General features: G+C 43.3%; 1 protein-coding gene across 6 annotated transcripts in view; it reads right to left on the bottom strand.

The window, feature by feature from the left end:
• Positions 1–787, bottom strand: part of TNC (tenascin C) — a 94737-nt gene extending 93950 nt beyond the window's left edge. For all 6 annotated transcript variants that reach the window (XM_060100642.1, XM_060100643.1, XM_060100644.1 and 3 more), the window contains exon 1: positions 575–787. The gene's annotated coding sequence lies outside the window, so the exon portion shown is untranslated. The remainder of the gene's footprint in view (positions 1–574) is intronic.
• Between the last annotated feature and the right edge of the window lie 19890 nt (positions 788–20677).

The raw sequence follows: 20677 nt of genomic DNA, 5'->3' as shown, positions 1-20677 counted from the left end.
CACCTGGCCCTAGGAGTTATATTCTCTGTTCTGTCCCCCAACCCTCATCCCTTTCCATGTCTGACTGCAAGGTGGATATTGTGGAGCACAAGGATGGATACACAGCTCTTTGTAAACTGTAAGGTAAGGGCTGTTGAGATGCAAAATTTTATTGTTCTTCTACCATTGTCTATCAATCTCCCCCAACCCACCCCAAAGTAAGGCCATGAGCAAACTCCACTTTCAAACTCTACTTCCTTAACCCTCAAACAAAAATATTCACAGGTGAATCAGTCAGGTAGGGAGTTAAGAGTAAATTCTTACTTTCCCTCAGAAGAAGGACAGAGATAAAAACTTCCTAAAAAGTTCCTTGCACGTGGAACTATTCATAGAACTAAAACAAGCAGACAGAAATCTACGAGACTGGAAGGGGGCAAGTAGAAAACAAGTCAAGGTGCATCCGATCACAGCAAATACCATTTTGCCAGCAGCCAAGATAAAGCAAAAGTTTTAGAATTAGGACACCACAACCTAGTTGGTCCCAGAAATGCAAACAGTGTATCACATCTTTGGAAATGGGGTGAAACAGACTTACCTTTTCGGAGTTAGGAAAGACCTAGATCCTTGAGTGAACCAGCTCCATGGAATAAGTACCTGGATGTGAGCAGCGGGGCTCCCGGTGCGCTGCCCCAGTGTCACCCGGAGCCTGCTGTCTTTGTGTGGAGGACAGGCGGGGGTGTGTGTCTGCGCGCGCGGGAGAGCTTGTGCCAGTAGGCAGGCTGTGGCCAGTGCGGCCAGCTTTGGCTGGCTTATATAGCGAGCTCCTTCCTCTGTAATGGGACGCCTCGCCTCCAGACATCCTTTCCCACTTTTTCAGTTGGTGAATTAAAGGAACAGCCCTCCCAGCGGAACAGGGTTAGCTCATGAAAGACGCACTCACTCCCTGCTCTTCTGCCAGGAGAAGAACTTATTTGCATACAATTTATTGCAAAAGTAAGAATTCCCTCTCCCCTCGCCTCCTGCCCCTGGCTGGGAGCAGCTGTTAGTAAAGTGGGATTTTTGCTTTGCTCCGCAAACCGTTTGGTTTTTCTAATTGTGAGACAGAAGCCCAGGGAGCGAGAGGGAGAAGAATCAGCAGCTCTGGCTGTCTCACCAGGCAGGCTAGAAACATGGAAACGAGACCGGGGGCTAGCCTGCCTGGGCGCTGGGCAGCAGCTGCTCAGTGGCCCCTCGGAGAGAGCAGAGGGACTGAGCCGAATTCCTGGAAAGAGGAGATAAAGCCTTTCGAAAGCCCGGGGTGTTTGGGGTTTCTCAGGGCCAGCAGAGAGATAAGGGATTAGTTCTCAGCAGGTGGGAAAAGCACTGGGAACACAGATCAGTCCGGAGTCTCTTTTGGGGAGACAGCCACAGTCCTGGCCAGCTGCCTGGAGGCGGTATTGTCCCCCAGCCCCGGTGCACTACAGGGGAGCAGCTTTTTGACTGCTGGCACGGGGCCTGTGCCTGGTCCTGTCTTCTAAGCTGCGTCTCCTAAAGAAAGGTCTCCAAGCTTTCTTCTCAATGCTGAAAGGTGCCCTCCATAAGAAAAAAAGTAACAAGTTAATCTTTGAAACATAAGCTGCGCCTTTGCTCTCCAGCCGGCTGTGGATTCTTTCCAAGCTCTGAGTCACCGGTGAGTTTGGTGGTTAGCATGCATCGGGTATCCTCGGGGCACACACAGACGTGGGAGGGAGCGGGGGAAGCGGTCAGGCCAGGGCACCCACGCTTGAGCTTGTCACAGCACTTAGTACTTTTGGGGATCCTGGAGGGAAATGAGGCATCGTGTAACCTGTAGCTACCGCTGGACCCTCCTTTATTAAGTCTATATTAGGTGCCACCCAAGGTACTTTCTAGACCTTATTTCATTACATCCTCACAACCAGAAAGTGTGATAGGCACATGCGCTGTCCCCTTTTTACAGACGAAGAAACTGAAGTTCAGAGAAGTAATGGAGCCTCACTGAGGGAATACACCTGGGGAGCATTTAAATGACAACACTGGGCTCCACAGTTCTTTCTATTACACATTACTGCCCAGGAACATTGTAAGATGATATCTAAACAATGTTTTATGCCCTGTTAGATTGTAACACTGCTTGTCTAAAAACCACTGCCATATTTGTATATGGAAGATATGTTTCTTTGTTCCATAGAGCTAATTCAGAGATCCTTGATTTTTAAAAAAATCAAGTATGAATAACAGAGGTTTCAATTATCTGCCTATTTTCAGTACTGAATGATATCACCCCCATACTTATTATTATTGCTGTGGGCCTCAGTTTCCCAATCTGAAAAAAGGGGGACAAGATTAGGTCATCCCTATGGTCTCTCTGGCCCCAGTATCCTAGGATTCTCTGATTAAGTGACCCTCCCAGACAACAAGAAAGCCCATAAATAGTCATGTCATAAGGCAATTCATTTGAACTTTTGAACTATTTTGGCTGATTCAAGTGTTAGTTGTTTTGGAAGTTTTAAACTCTGTGTTTTAGCTAAAGCATATTGTAGTAGCATGAGGCCGTGTCTTTTTACCAGTAGTGAGTGTTTCCATTTCTCTTGGCTTCTCAAGGTCTACTGAGTTTATCTCCTGGGTTAGGGAATAGAAATATTAGAATAGTATATTATACATGTCATATGGCATATAGACTACATTTACATATAATGCATAATCAATACATATTTGCAGTCGTATGTATATTTAAATGGAATAAGAGCACGTGCTAGAAAGCTGGGTGATAACATACGGCTTCTTCTGGGAACCTCCCAAACCCAGCCCCCCATCCTTGTAGTATTCCTACTACAAGTGGCTTAGCCAATCACAGGGAAAACAAAGCCAAAGATGACCAGGCTGGCCCTCAAGGCAGGAAACAGGCCAGTGGAACAAACAAACAAGAATATTACTAAACATTAAGTTAACTATCATAGAAGTATATTCCAGGCTTCCCTGGTGGCGCAGTGGTTGAGAATCCGCCTGCCAGTGCGGGGGACATGGGTTCAAGCCCTTGTCCGGGAGGATCGCACATGCCGCGGAGCAACTGGGCCCGTGAGCCACAACTACTGAGCCTGCGCATCTGGAGCCTGTGCTCCACAGCAAAAGAGGCCGCGATAGTGAGAGGCCCGTGTGCCGCAACTAGAGAAAGCCCTCGCACAGAAACGAAGACCCAACACAGCCAAAAATAAATATAAAAATAAATAAATAAATAAAAATGTTACCATTATTTAAAAAAAAAAAAGAAGTATATTCCAGAGGTGATTAGCTTTATTTGTGTATTTTTAGCAGAGGCTACTTGTAAAAGGAGTTTTCTCCAAAACTTATGTGGCATCTTAAGCCATACCTTGGCTTTTAAGTAAGAAGGGCCCAGATAAGGCACTTGTTTTCATCTATCTCTGGACATTTTTCAGCCACCCTTCCAGGCAAATGGGTCTGCATACACCTTGTGCTCTCCAATACCTGAACCTTTGCTAATGCCGTACTCTACCTGGAATCCTCACCTCCACCTTCTCACATCCACTTGGCATCCAATTCTGATCTAACTTCACCATGTTGCTTCCTAGATGTCTTCCGCAACAAATGCTTCCATGCATGTTGTAACTCTTTTAGGACATTCATCGCCTCTACATGGTATAATTATATGTATGTCTCGTTTTTCTTCCTACATGCTAGGCCTCCAGAGGGCAGTGATCACACCTGCTTTTCCTTGCCTAGCACAGAGCCTTGGGTATTGTAGAAGCTCAGTAAATGTTTATTGAATGAAAGAAGTAATGAAGGAACAAGTGAATGTTTGACATGCTGTGCTTTATAATTAAATTCTTCTTTTTTCACCCTTAGAACATAAGAGAGAAACTAGATTCCCCAACACATCCATTTCACAGGTGAGGAGAGAGGGCCCAGAGCAGAGAAATGACTTACCCAAGGCCACCACAGCCGCTTTCCGTGAAGATGGTCATCAAGGTCAGAACTGAGCAACCAAACCACATTAGACATTACAGCGGAGGATGCTTATGGAATCAATACCCATTCACCCTCCTGTCTGGCAGAGGCTGCACCTCTTGGCATCCGGTGTCTTACGGTGGCCCTCTGCTCAGTACGGTAAACACTTTTTCCCAAAGCTGTGTATTCCCTCTGTAACCTGCGTTCAGTCCTGAGATCCTTTGACTCACTTGCATTCATCACAGCAGCCGGTGCTCACACCAGTAAACATGACCAAAACCAGCCCCTCAGCCCTTCCACAACTCCAGACCTTCCAACTCAGCAGGAAGGTGAGAGGGCACAGTGAACGCTTGCAAACTCCACCTCTGCACGGAGTTCTCGGCCAAAGCCTGATTTTGTTGTTGCTCGTTTGCTATCCTCATTCACAGGGTGCCAGTGGAGGACGTGGTTTGGAGGCCCGAGGGAGTGTGGAGGCTCACCTCAGGGGAGATCATTCTCATTACCTTGAAGGTCTGTTAGATGCAATACTTTTTTTTCTTTCCCGAGATAGATCATCCAGGGAGTAGAATATCGGCCAGGACTGGCACTCTCTGAGGAAGCTGGGCGTCCATTTCTTTGACAAGTCTAGCATTTACTTCCCACGGGAGCCCTTGATTTCCACCTCTCCGCCCCTTGCTTACCCACTGCTCCCAACCTCTTCCTCCTCTTTTTGGGATTCATCTAGTGTGCTAACTCCCGTCCAAAAGTCCCATGTGACTCTATAGTTGCCAGAAATCTCTCCCAGAGCAATGAAGGAGCTCGGGTCCAACACAGTGGGCTAGTCATTCAATTCGATGCATTTGTGTAAGGTCAAGTTTCCCCGACTTGCTGTCTGCAAGGCTTTGTTCAGTGTTCTTCTTCTCCATCTCTTCTCACTTCTCCTTAGACAAGAAAGGACAAAAAAGCTCAAAGACGTCATTGGTCACTGAATGAGTGGCAAGATAGAGGAGAGCTTCCCTGCCAGCTGGAATAGGGTGAATCAGCCAATAAGTAGGCTCTGTGGTCAACGTGGAAAAGTGGAAAGAACTTTGGTTTACAGTAGGTTTGAGTCCTGAGGATGCATAACTTACTGTGTGACTTTGGGCAAATCTCTTCTCTTCTCTGGCTCTTGGTGTACTGGTTACAAAATGAGCAATTCCTAAGGATCTTAGCAACTTAAAAATGCTAAGTAAAAAAATCAAAAGGATAATTTAGAGGCCTCTAAGCCTTTGTACATTCCCAGTCCCTAGAATAACCCTCCCTGGACTTTATCCTCATGGCAAGTTCCTATATTGTTTTTCAAGATTGACTTCTAAGACAGTTTCCATAACCTTACATTCAGAGAGAAGGGCACCTCATCCATGCTCATCCAGACTTCCATCTTTTATTTTTAGCATACTGTATAATTGCCTTTTTAGCTCATTAGGCCATGAACACTTTGAGGGTAGGCACTGTCACTTTTCAAGTGCTTACTAACAGATCTGTTTAGAGCCAGTGTCTGTTTATTGTTGGCGCCTAGGCCATGCCACTAGTTAATTATTTTTAATATCGTTCCTGCATATCATGGTTTTTAGAATGGCATGTGATCTGTGGCAGAATTTAGGTAAACCATAAAACTTCCTTGAAATGATTTATTAGATGATTAGAGTGTTTACTGTTATCACTGATTTACTCACCCAATTCCCCAAAGGGACTATGAGAGTTCGCTGGGGCCAAGAACTGTGCCTTCCTTCTCAAAGCACCGGGAAGTCAAGTAATGTTCCCATGAAATGAGTGATTGACTGGCCAAATGATGGGGAAGATGGAAAAGGCATAAGACTGGCACAAGCAGTTTTGGGTTCCAATCATCTTGACCATTTACAAGGTGAATTATCTTGAGAAAATCATATCGCTTCTCTGAAACTCAGATTCCTCATTAGTGAGACAGATAAAAATCCCTACCTCGAGTACCTCCCAGAGTTGGTGTGAAGACCAAGTAACAGAGTGGAAGAGAAAGTGCTCAGTAAACTGTGATGCCTTATGCAGATTTTTTTGATGATGAATGATCCCCTGCCCCAAATTGCAGTCGAAAGCTCACACTTGGCACAGCTGTGTTGTGCATGAATCCCAGCTTCCACCTAAAGTATTTCTGGGCTCTGCAGGGGTTAGCAGGGGAGAGAAGGGAGTTGAAACCACCAGGTGCTGTCTTGTTTGCTAATACTTTCTAAGGATGACCTCTTAGCTGGAGCCAAAGGGGAAGAGGGAAGGATTCAAACGATGATCATTGACCAGTGCTGAGTTGGAAGGTCTGGAGTTGTAGAAGAGCTGAGGGGATGGTTTTGGTCATGTTTACTGGTGTGCACGCAGGCTGCTGTGATGAATATGAGTAGTCAAAGGATCTCAGGACTTAATACAGGTTGCCGAGGGAATACACAGCTTTGAAGCCAAGGCAGATTGAATTTTTTTGACTGATTTGTCACAACTGAGTTAGATACTTGTGAGGATGTTTAATTTGTCCCTTTTCTTTATTTCTCTTCTTGGTTTTTCTTAGATTTCTTTTGTGGACAAAGATGGATTAGAGTGGCTCACATTGACTGAGTTGTTCCTGTTAGGCACTTTTTAAGTAGTTTGCATATATGAAGTTCAGCGATCTGTACAGTCAGCCCATTGGGTTGATACTATCATTATTCCCATTTTGCAGATGGGAACGGTGAGGAACAGAGAGCTTAAGTAAATTGTCCGAGTCATGTGAGTAATAAATGACGGCAAGAAGATCCAAACCCAGGCTGTGGGCTCCATCCCCAACCTCCTGTGATTGGAGGTGCTTCCTCATGTACTTAATTTAACAGGTACCCAAAGGCAAAAATGACATTCTTGGACTCGGACGGACTACCCTGAGTGATTATGGAGTTTGTGCATAACAGTCTAATGAGGCAAGAGGGGCTTTGCTTGTGTTTCTTTGGGTACTGTGACAGCAAGAGGCCATGAGAAGTCCATGTCTGTCAGTGCTAATGCTGGAGTTGTGAAAGTACTGGCGTGGATTTTGTTCTCGTCCTAATTCAACCACTAACTAGTTAGGAAAAGAAGTGAGGCCTTGGACAAATTATTTTACTTCTTTGTTATCGGTCCCTCATTTGTAAAATGGGTACATTAATAACTGGTACTTCTTAGAGTTATTCTCAGGATTAAAGGAAATACACTTAATCAAATGTTTATGCTTGCTGCACTCTAAAATAATCTCAAAATGATGCCTATTGGCTATTCTAGGTAAGTCGCTTTTCTATTCTGGGCCTTTATTTTCTCATTTTTAAATGATGGAAAAGATAACCTCAAGCTATGTTCCAAAAATGAGCTCACTAAAATAAAAAGGGTTAAAGGAAAAAAAAATGTGTAAGCATGTAAAAAAATACATAGCACCTTTGGTTACAGGCCTTGGGATTCCCAGGTTGACCAAACTGAGTGTACTGGTTACTCTGTTTACTTAAACACCCTTCATAGATCCCCCTCCATCCTGCTGTACACATGCAATCAACAGCAGGCTTTAAGGGTCCTGTTCTCCCATTGTTTCCAAGTCTTTACACATTCTGTGTCTTCAGGTGGTACTAGAAAATTCTCCCCTAGTCAGAGTCGGCTGGATGGTATTGCTTGCCTCAGAGCTAGAAGCTCCCCGAGCAGGGCCTAGAGGTTGATGTACAGCTATCACAGAGGTATGGGAATCACTTTCCTCCCTGGGGAGCTCCCCTGGGCTGATCTTGGTCCTGACGGAGCAGTCTCACCTGTACTCCTTCCCTACCCCACAGCCTTCCAATAGCAGGATTGATGGCATATCTACTCACGTATATTTCTAGTAACAGTTGCAAAGCAGTGACATTATTTCAGTCCTCATACCTAAGCTTCCCCCATACTACAGGTGAGAAGAGGTCAAGGGACTTGCTTAAAGTCACAGAGCCAATGCATGGTTTGGCAGAAGTCTCCATGTGCAAAATACTGGGCTCTTTGGTTTCCATCGTGGAAACCATTTATAAAGAGTCTTGTGTTATCAGTCTACTAGGGGAGCAAAGTTTGCCATCTCCAAACTTTGTCATAGAGATTATTTTGAGCTGAAAACAATCGAGGCCCAAAAGACTCAAGAATTCTTTCATTTTACCTATGCCTTAGCTGCCTAAAGAATTTAGGTAAAAGGAGAGCTATCAGGAGAGGTATCTGCAAAGAATACAGGTTAGGCATGGTGGTGAAGGAAACTTGAGCAGGGCCTAGAGATCAGAGCCTACTCTCTGTCCCATTGTCTCTGCTGAGGCCCAGCAAACATTTGTTTACCAAACATTTGCTTTTCCACTTCCATATGAATTTGCTTTTTCCCCTTTCAAGTCCCAGCTACTCCAACATGCTCTTTTGTCTTTAGAGGAAGATGGTATTTAAGGTGAGGGTCTCAGCCATTTGGAGAGTTACTCGGTTTCTCTGGGTCTCTGCCATGTATACATGTTATTAAACTTTTGTTTGATTTTCTCTTGTTAATCTGCCTCATGTCAATTTAATTCTTAGAGCAGCCAGAAGGACCTAGAAGGGGAGAGAAAAATTCTTCCTCCGCAACTGTATTTTGGGTACAGTGGTATAAAATAAGAAGCCCGTGACTGGAAAATAGACAGACTTAGGTTTAATCCCTGCTCTGCCATTTACTAGTGTGTGAAATGTTTCAAATTCCTTCACTCCTATGAGCCCCATCTGTGTCTTTGTCTGTAAAATGGGAGTGAGGGTATTCCCTTCATAGAGCTGACAGGACTGTAGTAGGTTGAATAATGGCTCCCCCGAGATAACCATACCCTAATTTCCCAGAACCAGTGAATGTTACCTTATACGGCAAAAGGGACTTTTCAGATGTCATTTAAGGATCATGACACGAGGAGATCATCCTGGATACAATCACAAGAGACCTTATAAGAGTAGGCAGAGGGAGATTTGCTTACAGGAGAGGAAAAGGCAATGTGACCAGGGAACAGAAATTGAAGTGATGTGGCCACAAGCCAAGGAATGCTGGCCATTACCAGACGTTAAAAGAGGCAAGAACAGATTCTTCCCTGGAGCCTCCAGAAGGACACAGCCCTGTGGACAACTTGATTTTAACTGAGTAAAACTCATTTCAGACTCTTCCCTCCAGAACTGTAAGAGAAAAAACTTCTGTTGTTTTAAGCCACTAAGTTTGTGGTGATTTGTTAAAGCAGCCATAGGAAACTGATAACAAGGGCTAAATGGGCCTGCCTTGTGCATAACAGGGGCTTAAAAATGGTAACTCCATCTCACTAGATTCTAGAATACTTTCTTTTTTTCTAATTTAATTTTTTTATTATATTGGCATATAGTTGATTAGCAATGTTGTGATAGTTTCAGGTCTATGGCAAAGTGATTCTTTCATACATATACATTTCTTTTTCAAATTCTTTTCCCATTTAGGTTGTTACATAATATTGAGCAGAGTTCCCTGTACTATACAGTAGGTCCTTGTTGGTTATCCATTTCAAATATAGCAGTGTGTTCATGTCAATCCCAAACTCCCTAACTATCCCTTCCTCCCACCCTTTCCCCCACCCCCCGTAATCATAAGTTTGTCCTCTAAGTCTGTGAGTCTGTTTCTGTTTTGTAAGTAAGTTCATTTTTGTATCATTTCTTTTTAGATTCTGCTTATAAGCGATATTATACAATATTTCTCTTTCTCTGTTTGACTGACTTCACTCAGTATGACAATCTCTAGGTCCATCCATGTTGCTGCAAATGGCATTATTTCATTCTTTTTAATGGCTGAGTAATATTCCATTGTATATATGTTCCACATCTTCTTTATCCATTCCTCTGTCAAAGGACATTTAGGTTGCTTCCATGTCTTGGCTATTGTAAACAGTGCTGCAATGAACGTTGGGGTGCATGTGTCCTTTCAGACCATGTTTTTTCTCTGGATATATGCCCAGGAATGGGATTGCAGGATCATATGATAGCTCTATTTTTAGTTTTTTAAGGAACCTTCATAGTGTTCTCCATAGGGGACTGTACCAATTTACATTCCCACAAATAGTGTGGGAGGGTTCCCTTCTCTCCACACCCTCTCCAGCATTTATTGTTTGTGGATTTTTTGATGATAGCCATTTTGACTCGTGTGAGGTGATATCTCATTGTAGTTTTGATTTACATTTCTCTAATAATTAGCAATGTTGAACATTTTTTCATGTGCCTCCTGGCCATCTGTATGTCTTCTTTGGTGGAATGCCTATTTAGGTCATCTGCCCATTTTTTGATTGGGTTGTTTGTTTTAATGGTATTAAGCTGCATAAGCCATTTGTAAATTTTGGAGACTAATCCCATGTCGGTCACATCATTTGTAAATATTTTCTCCCAATCTGTGGGTTGTCTTTTCATTTTGTTTATGGGTTCCTTTGCTGTGCAAAAGCTTTTGAGTTTAATTAGGTCCCATTAGTTTATTTTTGTTTTTATTTCCATTACTCTGGGAGATAGATTGAAAAAAATATTGCTGTGATTTATGTCAGAGAGTTTTCTGCCTATGTTTTCCTCTAAGAGTTTTATAGTGTCTGGTCTCACATTTAGGTCTTTAATCCATTTTGAGCTTATTTTTGTGTATGGTGTTAAAGAGTGTTCTAATTTCATTTTTTTACATGTAGCTGTCCAGTTTTCCCAGCACGATTTGTTGAAGAGACTGTCTTTCCACCATTGTATAGTCTGGCCTCCTTTGTTGTAGATTAATTGACCATAGGTTTGTGGGTTTATTTCTGGGCTTTCTATCCTGTTCCATTGATCTGTATGTCTGTTTTTGTGCCAGTACCATACTGTTTGTTTGTTGTTTTTTTTTTTTTTTTTGGTGGTGCATGGGCCTCTCACTGTTGTGGCCTCTCCCATTGCAGAGCACAGGCTCCGGACGCGCAGGCTCAGCGGCCGTGGCTCATGGGCCTAGCCACTCCGCGGCATGTGGGATCTTCCTGGACCGGGACATGAACCCGTGTCCCCTGCATAGGCAGGCGGACTCTCAACCACTGCACCACCAGGGAAGCCCTACCATACTGTTTTTTTTTTTTTTTTTTTCTTTTTGCGGTATGTGGGCCTCTCACTGTCGTGGCCTCTCCCGTTGTGGAGCACAGGCTCCGGACGCGCAGGCCCAGCGGCCATGGCTCACGGGCCCAGCCGCTCCGCGGCATATGGGATCCTCCCAGATCGGGGCACGAACCTGTATCCCCTGCATCGGCAGGCGGACTCTCAACCATTGCACCACCAGGGAGGCCCACCATACTGTTTTGATTACTGTAGCTTTGTAGTATAGTCCGAAGTAAAGGAGCTTGATTCCTCCAGCTCCATTTTTCTTTCTCAAGATTGTTTTGGCTATTCGAGGTCTTTTGTGTCTCCATACAAATTTTAAGGTTTTTTGTTCTAGTTCTGCGAAAAGTGCCATTGGTAATTTGATAGGGATTGCATTGAATCTATAGATTGCCTTGGATAGTATAGTCATTTTGACAATATTGATTCTTCCAATCCAAGAACATGGTATATCTTTCCATCTGTTTATGTCGTCTTCAATTTCTTTCATCAGCATCTTATATTTTTTGGAGTACAGGTCTTTTGTCTCCTTAGGTAGGTTTACTCCTAGGTATTTTATTCTTTTTGATGTGATGGTAAATGGAGTTGTTTCTTGAATTTCTCTTTCTGATGTTTCATTGTTACTGTATGGAAATGCAACAGATTTCTGTGTATTAATTTTGTAACCTGCAGTTTTACCAAATTCACCGATGACCTCTAGAAGTTTTCTGGTAGCGTCTTTAGGATTTTCTATGTATAGTATCATGTCACCTACAAACAGCTTAACAGCGACAGTTTAACTTCTTTTCCAATTTGGATTCCTTTTATTTCTTTTTCTTCTCTGATTGCCACAGCTAGGACTTCCAAAACTGTGAATAAAAGTGGCAAGAGTGAACATCCTTGTCTTGTTCATGATCTAAGAGGAAGTGCTTTCAGTTTTTCACCATTGAGAATGAGAATGATGTTTGCTGTGTGTTTGTCTTTTATGGCCTTTATTATGTTGAGGTAGTTTCCCTCTATGCCCACTTTCTGGAGAGTTTTTTACCATAAGTGAGTGTTGAATTTTGTCAAAAACTTTTCCTGCATTTATTGAGATGATCATATGGTTTTTATTGTTCAATTTGTTGATGTGGTGTATCGTACTGATTGATTTGTGGATATTGAAAAATCCTTGCATCCCTGGGATAAATCCCACTTGATCATGGTGTATGATCCTTTTAACATATTGTTGGATTCAGTTTGCTAATTTTTTTGAGAATTTTGCGTCTATGTTCATCAGTGTTATTGGTCTGTAATTTCTTGTTAGTACAAGAAAAAATACTGTAAAAAACCCACAAACACGTAGAGGCTAAACAATATGTTACTAAACCACCAGTAGATCACTGAGAAGATCAAAGAGGAAATAAAACAAAATACCTAGAGACAAATGAAAATGAAAACACAATGATCCAAAACCTATGGGACACAGCAAAAACAGTTTTAAATTTTACAGCAATATGATCTTACCTCAGGAAACAAGAAAAATCTCAAATAAATAACCTAACCTTACACCTAAAGCAACTAGAGAAAGAAGAACAAACAAAATGCAAATCTAGTAGAAGGAAAGAATTCATAAAGATCAGAGCAGAAATAAATGAAATAGACACAAAGAAAACAATAGGAAAGATCAATGAAACTAAAATCTGGTTCTTCGAAATGATAATTGATGAACCTTTAGCCAGACTCACCAAGAAAAAAAGGGAGCAGGCTCAAATCAATAAAATGAGAAATGAAAAAGAAGTTATAACTGACATCACAGCAATACAAAAGATCATAAGAGACTATTACAAGCAACTATATGCCAATAAAATGGACAACCTAGAAGAAATGGACAAATTCTTAGAAAGGTACAATCTTCCAAGTCTGAACCAGGAAGAAATAGAAAATATGAACAGACCAATCACAAGTAATGAAATTGAAACTGTGATTTAAAAACTTTCAACAAACAGAAGTCCTGGACCAGATGGCTTCACAGGCTAATTCTATCAAACATTTAGAGGAGGTAATACCTATCCTTCTCAAACTGTTCCAAAAAGTTGCAGAGGAAGGAACATCCCCAGACTCATTCTATGAGGCCACCATCACTCTGATACCTAAACCAGACAAAGATACCTCAAATACCTTCTTGTTCCATCTCCTTTAATATGACATTTTAGGTGTTGGCTGGAAGTCAGGCAGGGAAAGGGAAGTCAGAGGGAGCTGCAACCTCCACCATTAGCCTGACAGTTTCGAAGTGGCCTCTTGATGTGGGAGCTCTGTAGTGTTGAGTGATTTAGCCCAGGGAGGGGAGTGAAACTGGGCTTAAAACACTGCATCCTGATCATTCCAGAGTCAGCCTGACCCTAATAAGTGTCAAGCTTATCTGAGTAGCTGCTCATCTATAACTCTGAGGATTCATCCACAGCACACTTTGTCAAGTTGAAAAGAGCTAAGAGATCATTGTGCTCAAATGTGAGATAAGAAAAGGAGGCCCAGAGCATTGTCTGCTTTGCCCACACACTATGAATCATAGTTAGCTGAGGCTAAAATCCAGATCTTCTCATTCTGTAATGTTTCACATGGAGGAAGCAACTTGTCGAGATTTCTGTAAGACCCAAAAACACCAGAGGAGTTTATAGCTTAAAAAAATCCTTCACATAGATCGAGGTTTTTCTACTTAGATAAGACAAAAAGTGACTGAGAGGGGCAAGCAGACACATGCCAGGCTCCCCACTCCGTCTGTGCTTCGGTGCACGATCTACAAACCCTGCCTCTCTCTTCTGCTTCCCTCTGGTTTCCATTTGGCTCAGTGATCTCATCTGAGGGAGTCGTGGTGTGTGGGGACCAGAAGATCCCCTTAGTGATATGTCAAGCAAGTCTTTCAGACATTGTCTCAGACAGCAGCCTCTGTAGGGGAAGTTCAAAGGCCTTCTAAATGCATTGGAACACCTGCCCAGGCCAGGATTGGCTTCGGCTTGCAGATGAATGGGATATGGGGAGAGTGCTCTTCTGAGAGTATAGATACATGACTCATTCCTTAAGGCAGATGATAGACGATTTCCTCCATGGAAATGCTTTATAAGGAAATTACAGTGAAGACTTGATAATCCCCATAGACAGGAGGGGGCGGGGGCCAGGATGAATCAGAGACAGCTGCATTGTAGGAGACCAGCTGAGGGGTGCTAACTTTGAAGTATATTCTGCCAGTAGTTCTTCTAAGCTAGTATAGTATTGCCAACGTGAGATCTTCTGGGAGGAGATCCCAGAAGATTACATTTCTGTTTAATGAGCAGAAATTAGTAGTCCATGGTTGTTTTCCAAAGAAGTGGAAGTGCTTTGGCTCTTTAGTAAATTGCAATCTTGTTTGCACACTTAGTCAATAGGTGATTTATATAAAATTGCTGGTATTCGACTACATTCGATCTACAAAAATGGCACTTACATATTAGTTCAACTAATGAGCTTAGACCTTACTAAGATCCCAGCACCATGATGGGGTGTGGAAAGAGCAGAGCCACCCTCTTCTAGGGGTGCAGGCTTGCAAAATGAGGATACCTGCCGTGGCCAGAGAGGAACGAAGCACGTAACTGGTTCCCAGATGTTCTGGGCCACGTAAGACCCCTGGACTCTTGAATAAGCCAGTTTGTAAGAGAAACAATTTCCAACACAGCTGAGATTAATTTTAACAGTTATTTGGGGTTTATTTTATTTTACCCGTTACTTTGGTGGGGACTTAGCACAGAATGGCATGGTTGAGAGAAATGAAGAGAAAGAAATGAAATGTTTCTTATCCTCCAGTATTGTAGAGTATTGTACCTGCTACTGCGTTATATACATAAAGCTATCAGCTTATGTCCCCAGACACAAAAAAATGCGATTTTCTTCTTTCTTCCCCTGGAGAACAATCACAGATGAAGTAATAGCTATTCCTGTTTTCAGGGAAGTTGCATGGTGATTAGAGAGATGAGATCTACAGGTATGCCAGCCTTTCCAATGCCTAAGCATTCTGCTTTCGAGGATCCTTCCCTTTGGCTAGGAAGTATTTGTGGCTTAATTAACTATTTCCTTTGAGCATCAGATGTTCCCTTCTCCAAAGGTGCTGAGACTGGAGGATGAAGAGTTTATCTCCAAGATTTCTGAGCTCCTTTTTTGCTGCCTAACCCAAACAATCCAATAGGAACATCTGGTTTCCTTTGGGGAAATGAGAAGAATGCCCAATGTCAAAATCATTCTCTCGGGCCTCCCTGGTGGCGCAAGTGGTTAAGAGTCCGCCTGCCGATGCAGGGGATACGGGTTCGTGCCCCGGTCTGGGAGGATCCCATATGCCGCGGAGCGGCTGGGCCCGTGAGCCATGGCCGCTGGGCCTGCGCATCCGGAGCCTGTGCTCCGCAACGGGAGAGGCCACAACAGTGAGAGGCCCGCATACCGCAAAAAGAAAAAAAAAAAAAAAAAAAATCATTCTCTCCATCTTGAATGACCCAACAGGATTTAACCAGAGCCTTCAACAGTGGCTGGCACTGTATAGATACTTGTTTTATGAATGCTTGAATTTAATCATCTTTGAAGTGCAGAGTTAGATATGGAAAATCTGGCTCACCATTTTTCTTTGTAAAAGAGGCCAATTTAATTTAATACAGAGTTATTGATTGTCTATGCTTGTCTGAAACAATAGAAATAACACCCCAATCTTTTGTTCCTGATTGTTGGATGTTGTGTGAGCAGAGCTGGCAGCAGTTAGAGTTGCTGAGGCTTAGAATTGGTGACTTGGAAGAAAACAGAGTGGTAACTTTGTCTGAGTTCTAATTCGGTCGATGGATGCCCTCTAAGGTATCAATGTCTTTACTTTGCAAATTTTATTTATTAGACTTGGAACCATGGCACAGGGATTAAAAGGTGATCCATTCAGCTCTGAAGGAGTTTATAGACTCATGAGGAAGACAGGCACAGAAACAGGTAATTGCAAAACAGTGTGATGTGTGCTGTGGTGAAAGGCCCCATAAAAGATGATGATAGGGACACAGAGGAATAGAGAATCTAATTGTTCCATTGCTTGAATACTTCCAGTGTCAGGAAACTCATTATCTTAGAAGAAAATTCAGGGAGAAAGAATGCATTAACATTTACTATTAACTCAACATTTTTAAAATGAGTATCTACTATGTACCAAGTACTATGTCAGGTACTGGAGAGGCAATGAATAAAAGAGATACAGTCCCCGTTCTTATAGATCTTTCAAAATCCTGGGTGAGAGATCCATTAGACATGTAAATATACAAATAAGCATATAATTACAAAAGTGATGGGTGTGATGAAAGAAAAGCCACGTGGATGTAGGACACTGCATACTTGTTTGTTTTTTAAAATAAATTTATGCATTTATTTACTTAGTTTTGGCTGTGTTGGGTCTTCGTTGCTGTGCGCGGGCTCTCTCTAGTTGCGGCGAGCGGGGGTACTCTTTGTTGCGGTTGTTACGGAGCTCGGGCTCTAGGTGTGCGGGCTCAGTAGTTGTGGCACGTGGGCTTAGTTGCTCCACGGCATGTGGGATCTTCCCAGACCAGGGCTCGAACCCGTGTCCCCTGCCTCGGCAGGTGGAATCTTAACCACTGTGCCACCAGGGAAATCCAGGACACTGTATGTTGGTTCCCACTACCTGGTCTCAGTTGAGTTCTGAGAGGTCAGTGTTTTAATCTCCATCCTACTGAGGAGTTAGCTAGGCTCCCAGTTGTAAAGTGCTCTCACCAAAGTCACATAGCTGGTGTCAGAGTGGGGGTTAGAGCCCAGGACCGTCCAATGCCAAGTACATGCTTTCAGCTCCAAGTCCTCACTGAGGAGCCTCACGGTATATGGGCCACCCCATTCAGGGACACAGGCATTAAACCATATTCTTTCTCTTTAGCATTCTGGTTATACACCTTTAATATGTGCCACCAATTAAAGGGTGAATTATGTACTATCTCATGTTGATTTATAAATGTGGGTTAGTTAGTCTTGTTTAAGTAAGAGCATGGAGGTCTGATTCTTTCACTCAAATCCACCCACCTTTTGTCTAGGCTGATGTTGAAGGTAGACGTTCTCATTAAATACTCACTGGTTTAAATCACAGGCTTTGGAATTTTTATAACGTTGCATATAGACTCCACAATAATGGGCTAAGATAACGCAATGGCTCTGAGTTTGGACCTTAAATCATGCAGACCTGGGTTCAAATCCCTGCTCAGTTGCTCAGTTACTCATGAGCTGTATGCTCCTGGGCCAGACTGTTTACCTCCCAGGGCCTCAATGTCTTCATCTGTAAAATGGAGATAAGAACACCTACACTCAGGCCTGTCATTCGGAGTCAGTGAGATACAGTGCCTAGTAGAACTAAGCTTATAGAACTGCTAAATAGTTGGTAATTATTATTACTTCTATCAATACATTTGCCTCTTTATGGAACAAATATCATCTGAATGATCAAGCAAAGCTAACGCCCAGCTTTTTACTTCACTTCTAAAACTAGATAAGGAGTTGGAGAGTTAACCGTATTTTATTTTTCCCTTGAATTCTTACCCCTGCCTTTAATAAGAAGAGGCCTGATTTGTTTCATTCTTTGGTCTGTGCCAGTGGTTTTTCAACAGAGGGTGATTTAGCCCCCCACGGTGCATTTGGAAATGACTGGAGACATTTTGGCTACCACATCTTGGGGAGAAGTGCTACTGGAAATTAGTGGGTAGAGGCCAAGGATGCTGTTGAATATCTTACAATGTACAGACAGCCCTACCTCCCCCATAGCAAAGAATTATCCCACACAAATATGTCAACAGTGGCGAGACTGAGAAACCCTGGTTTATGCCCTCCATGCCGCGCCCCTCCCCCCCACACCCCCCACCATGTGAACGCTCACACACACACCCACATCTCCTGCCTGGGAGCTCCAGCATGATGTCATGCTGGGGAGACCCACACGGGCCTGTGGTGAGACACAGTACCCATGGGGGAATCTCACCGTTTCCGCGCAGACCACGCACCTCGCTGCCGCTGCCGACTCACATCCTGCTCTGGTTCCTCCTGGGACCAGAGGGAAACCTCACAGCAGATGGGGTTTCACTTAGTCACAGTCTCTGTGGCTAGATCCGATTACATCAACAGCAGCTCTGGCTCGGAGACCCACGGTTGCCTGGTGCTCTGCGGGCTGGCCTTTCACCTTCCAAGACCCAAACTTATTGCAAGACAGGCGAGGAGATTGGAGTTCATTTGCAATTCTATTAAAAGGAAGAAAGCTGAGCAATAGAAAAAGCCAAAAGGTATCGGTATCCTCTTTTGAGGGACTGGATATTTCTGTCTGTGTATTTTTGTGTGTTTGTCATGACAGGTGGTAAGTACTCAGTAACTTTTTTAAAAGAAATATATAAATGATAGAAATCTTGAAGGTTTTGTATTGCATATGAAAGAGTAAGAATGAGTACTAAAAATTGAGCGTTTATAATATTCCACGAATTGTGTTATGTGTTTAACAAATATCATCTCCTGTAATTCTAAGACAGTGATGTGTGTGTGGATTAGCATCTCCACTTGAGAGCTGATATAATAGAGGGTGAGCAAAGCTGATTCACCCAAAGGGCAAGAGCTACCAAGGGGCAAAGCCCAGATTCCAACCTCACTTCCTTCGAGACCTGGGTCTTAACCACTTAGCTAGATGCCTCTCACTAGTGAGAAGAGAGCTAATCTTTGGCAGAGAGCACGGCTAATCCAAGACTTCCCTGCCATGGTGGAGTGGTGGAAGGATCTAGAACCCCTCTTGGCATTGCTCTTTAGCAAACAGGCAAAGCTAGTTCCTAGTGCCTCCCATCTCTCACTTGTTACTTGTCAGTCACCAGGCTGTGTTGCTCTCGCCTTCTGTCTCAAGCTCTGGATGTTACCTGCCATAATTGGGGCCTATCCTCTCAGAATCCTTGCTTTTGTGACTATCTGATTCATAGTGTCGTGTGCTCATGGGTGACATGTGTACAGATAGAGAGTATATTTATTGGGGTAAGAACACTTGCTGTCACAGAAAAAGTGTTTTCAGTGGCTTAACAAGATGGAAGTTTAGATCTTGCTCATATAAAGCCCTATAGGGGGTTGGCTTTCTTTGAAGCAACATTACCAGAATCTTCCTATCTTATGGGTCTACCTGCTTGGCTTCCACAGAGCCTGTGCTTTCCTGCAGTAAGCCAGCAGAAGCAGAAAGAGCAAGGAGATTTCACAGGTGGGATTATGGACCAGACACAGTAGTGACATTCCGTTGGTTAGAATCCAATCACACGGCCAAATTTAACCACAAAGAAAGCTGGGAAATATAGTTTATCTAGTTATCTTAGGTTTTCATGTTTTTTGGGTTTTTTTTTTTTTTTTGCCGTGCTACGTGGCATGCAGGATTTTAGTTCCCTGACCAGGGATCAAACCCATGCCCCCTGCAGTGGAAGTGCAGAGCCCTGACCACTGGACTGACAGGGTAGTTGTCTTAGGAAAGTGAGGACATGAGTTTCGTGAAGAGCTTCTCTTGAATTTGGAAGAGATGGTCAGGGATTTGGGGTAATCCCAAATTTAGGTAACAGATTTGGCTGTGCACCTCAGATCTCACTTTTCAATGGATGACTAATTCTTTTTACATATAATCTTCCGTCCTGGTGACAGTGTTGGGCTAGGGACAAGGTGGTGAGCAAAACTCCCCTGGGGGCTGGTGTAAGGGAGCAAAACGTGCCATTCCGAAATGTCTCTTTGACGTGTGGGTTATTTCGAGCTGAAAAAAATTAAGGCCCAAAGGACTCAGGGGGAAACTTTGACCTTCCCCCTAACTGCCTAAAGAATTTACAGAGAAGGCCTGTTCCCAGAATAGGGCTATCACCAGAGATATCTGCAAAGAACACAGGCTAACTGTGGTGGAGGCCTAGAAATCAGAGTCCACTCCGTGTCCCATTGTCTCTGCATGGCTCAGCAAACATTCATTTACCAGGCATTTGTTTTTCCATCTCTGTGAACTGCCTTCCTCCCCTTTGCTGTCCCAAACCACTACCCCCAACGTCATCTTTTGTATTTAGCTGAAGATGGTATTTAAGGTGAGGGTGTCAGCCATTTTGGCTAATTGCTCAGTTTTCTTGGGTCTCTCCCATGTATACATGTTAAACTTCTGTTTGTTTTTCTCCTGTTAATCTGTCTTATGTCAATTTAATTCTTAGACCAGCCAGAAAAACCTAGAAGGGTAGAGGAAATTTTCTTCCTCCCCGACACTGGACTAGGTCAACGAATTTGGGTGAAAATAGAACTCTTTGGGAAGAAGGATCCATGGGGCCCTTTTTTCTCTGTTCCATGTGAATCTGCCCATATTATAATTGCTTCGTTGATTTGTTTATTCCACAGGCATCCATTTGAGTGTACGAGGTACAACGTGTGCAGCTGGGACCTGAACTTCCAGTCTCTGCTCTTGAGGAGCTTACAGGCAAGTGTGAAAAAAGAAGAGGAGAAACAGGACTGTTACAATCCAGGGACATGGATCCTATGACTGAGGTAGGTACATGCGGGGTGAGGGTCATCTCACCTAGGCTGGAGGGAGGATTCGCTGATTTATCTCTACACTGAATTTTGAAACGTCCTCAGTGCAAAGCAGCTGGGGAAGAATGTTCTGGTAGAA

Source organism: Mesoplodon densirostris, chromosome 6 (genome assembly GCF_025265405.1).
Source record: "Mesoplodon densirostris isolate mMesDen1 chromosome 6, mMesDen1 primary haplotype, whole genome shotgun sequence".
Taxonomy (NCBI): Eukaryota; Metazoa; Chordata; class Mammalia; order Artiodactyla; family Ziphiidae; genus Mesoplodon; species Mesoplodon densirostris.
Note: the sequence above shows the minus strand (reverse complement) of the source record. Positions and strands in the feature narration are given on the sequence as shown.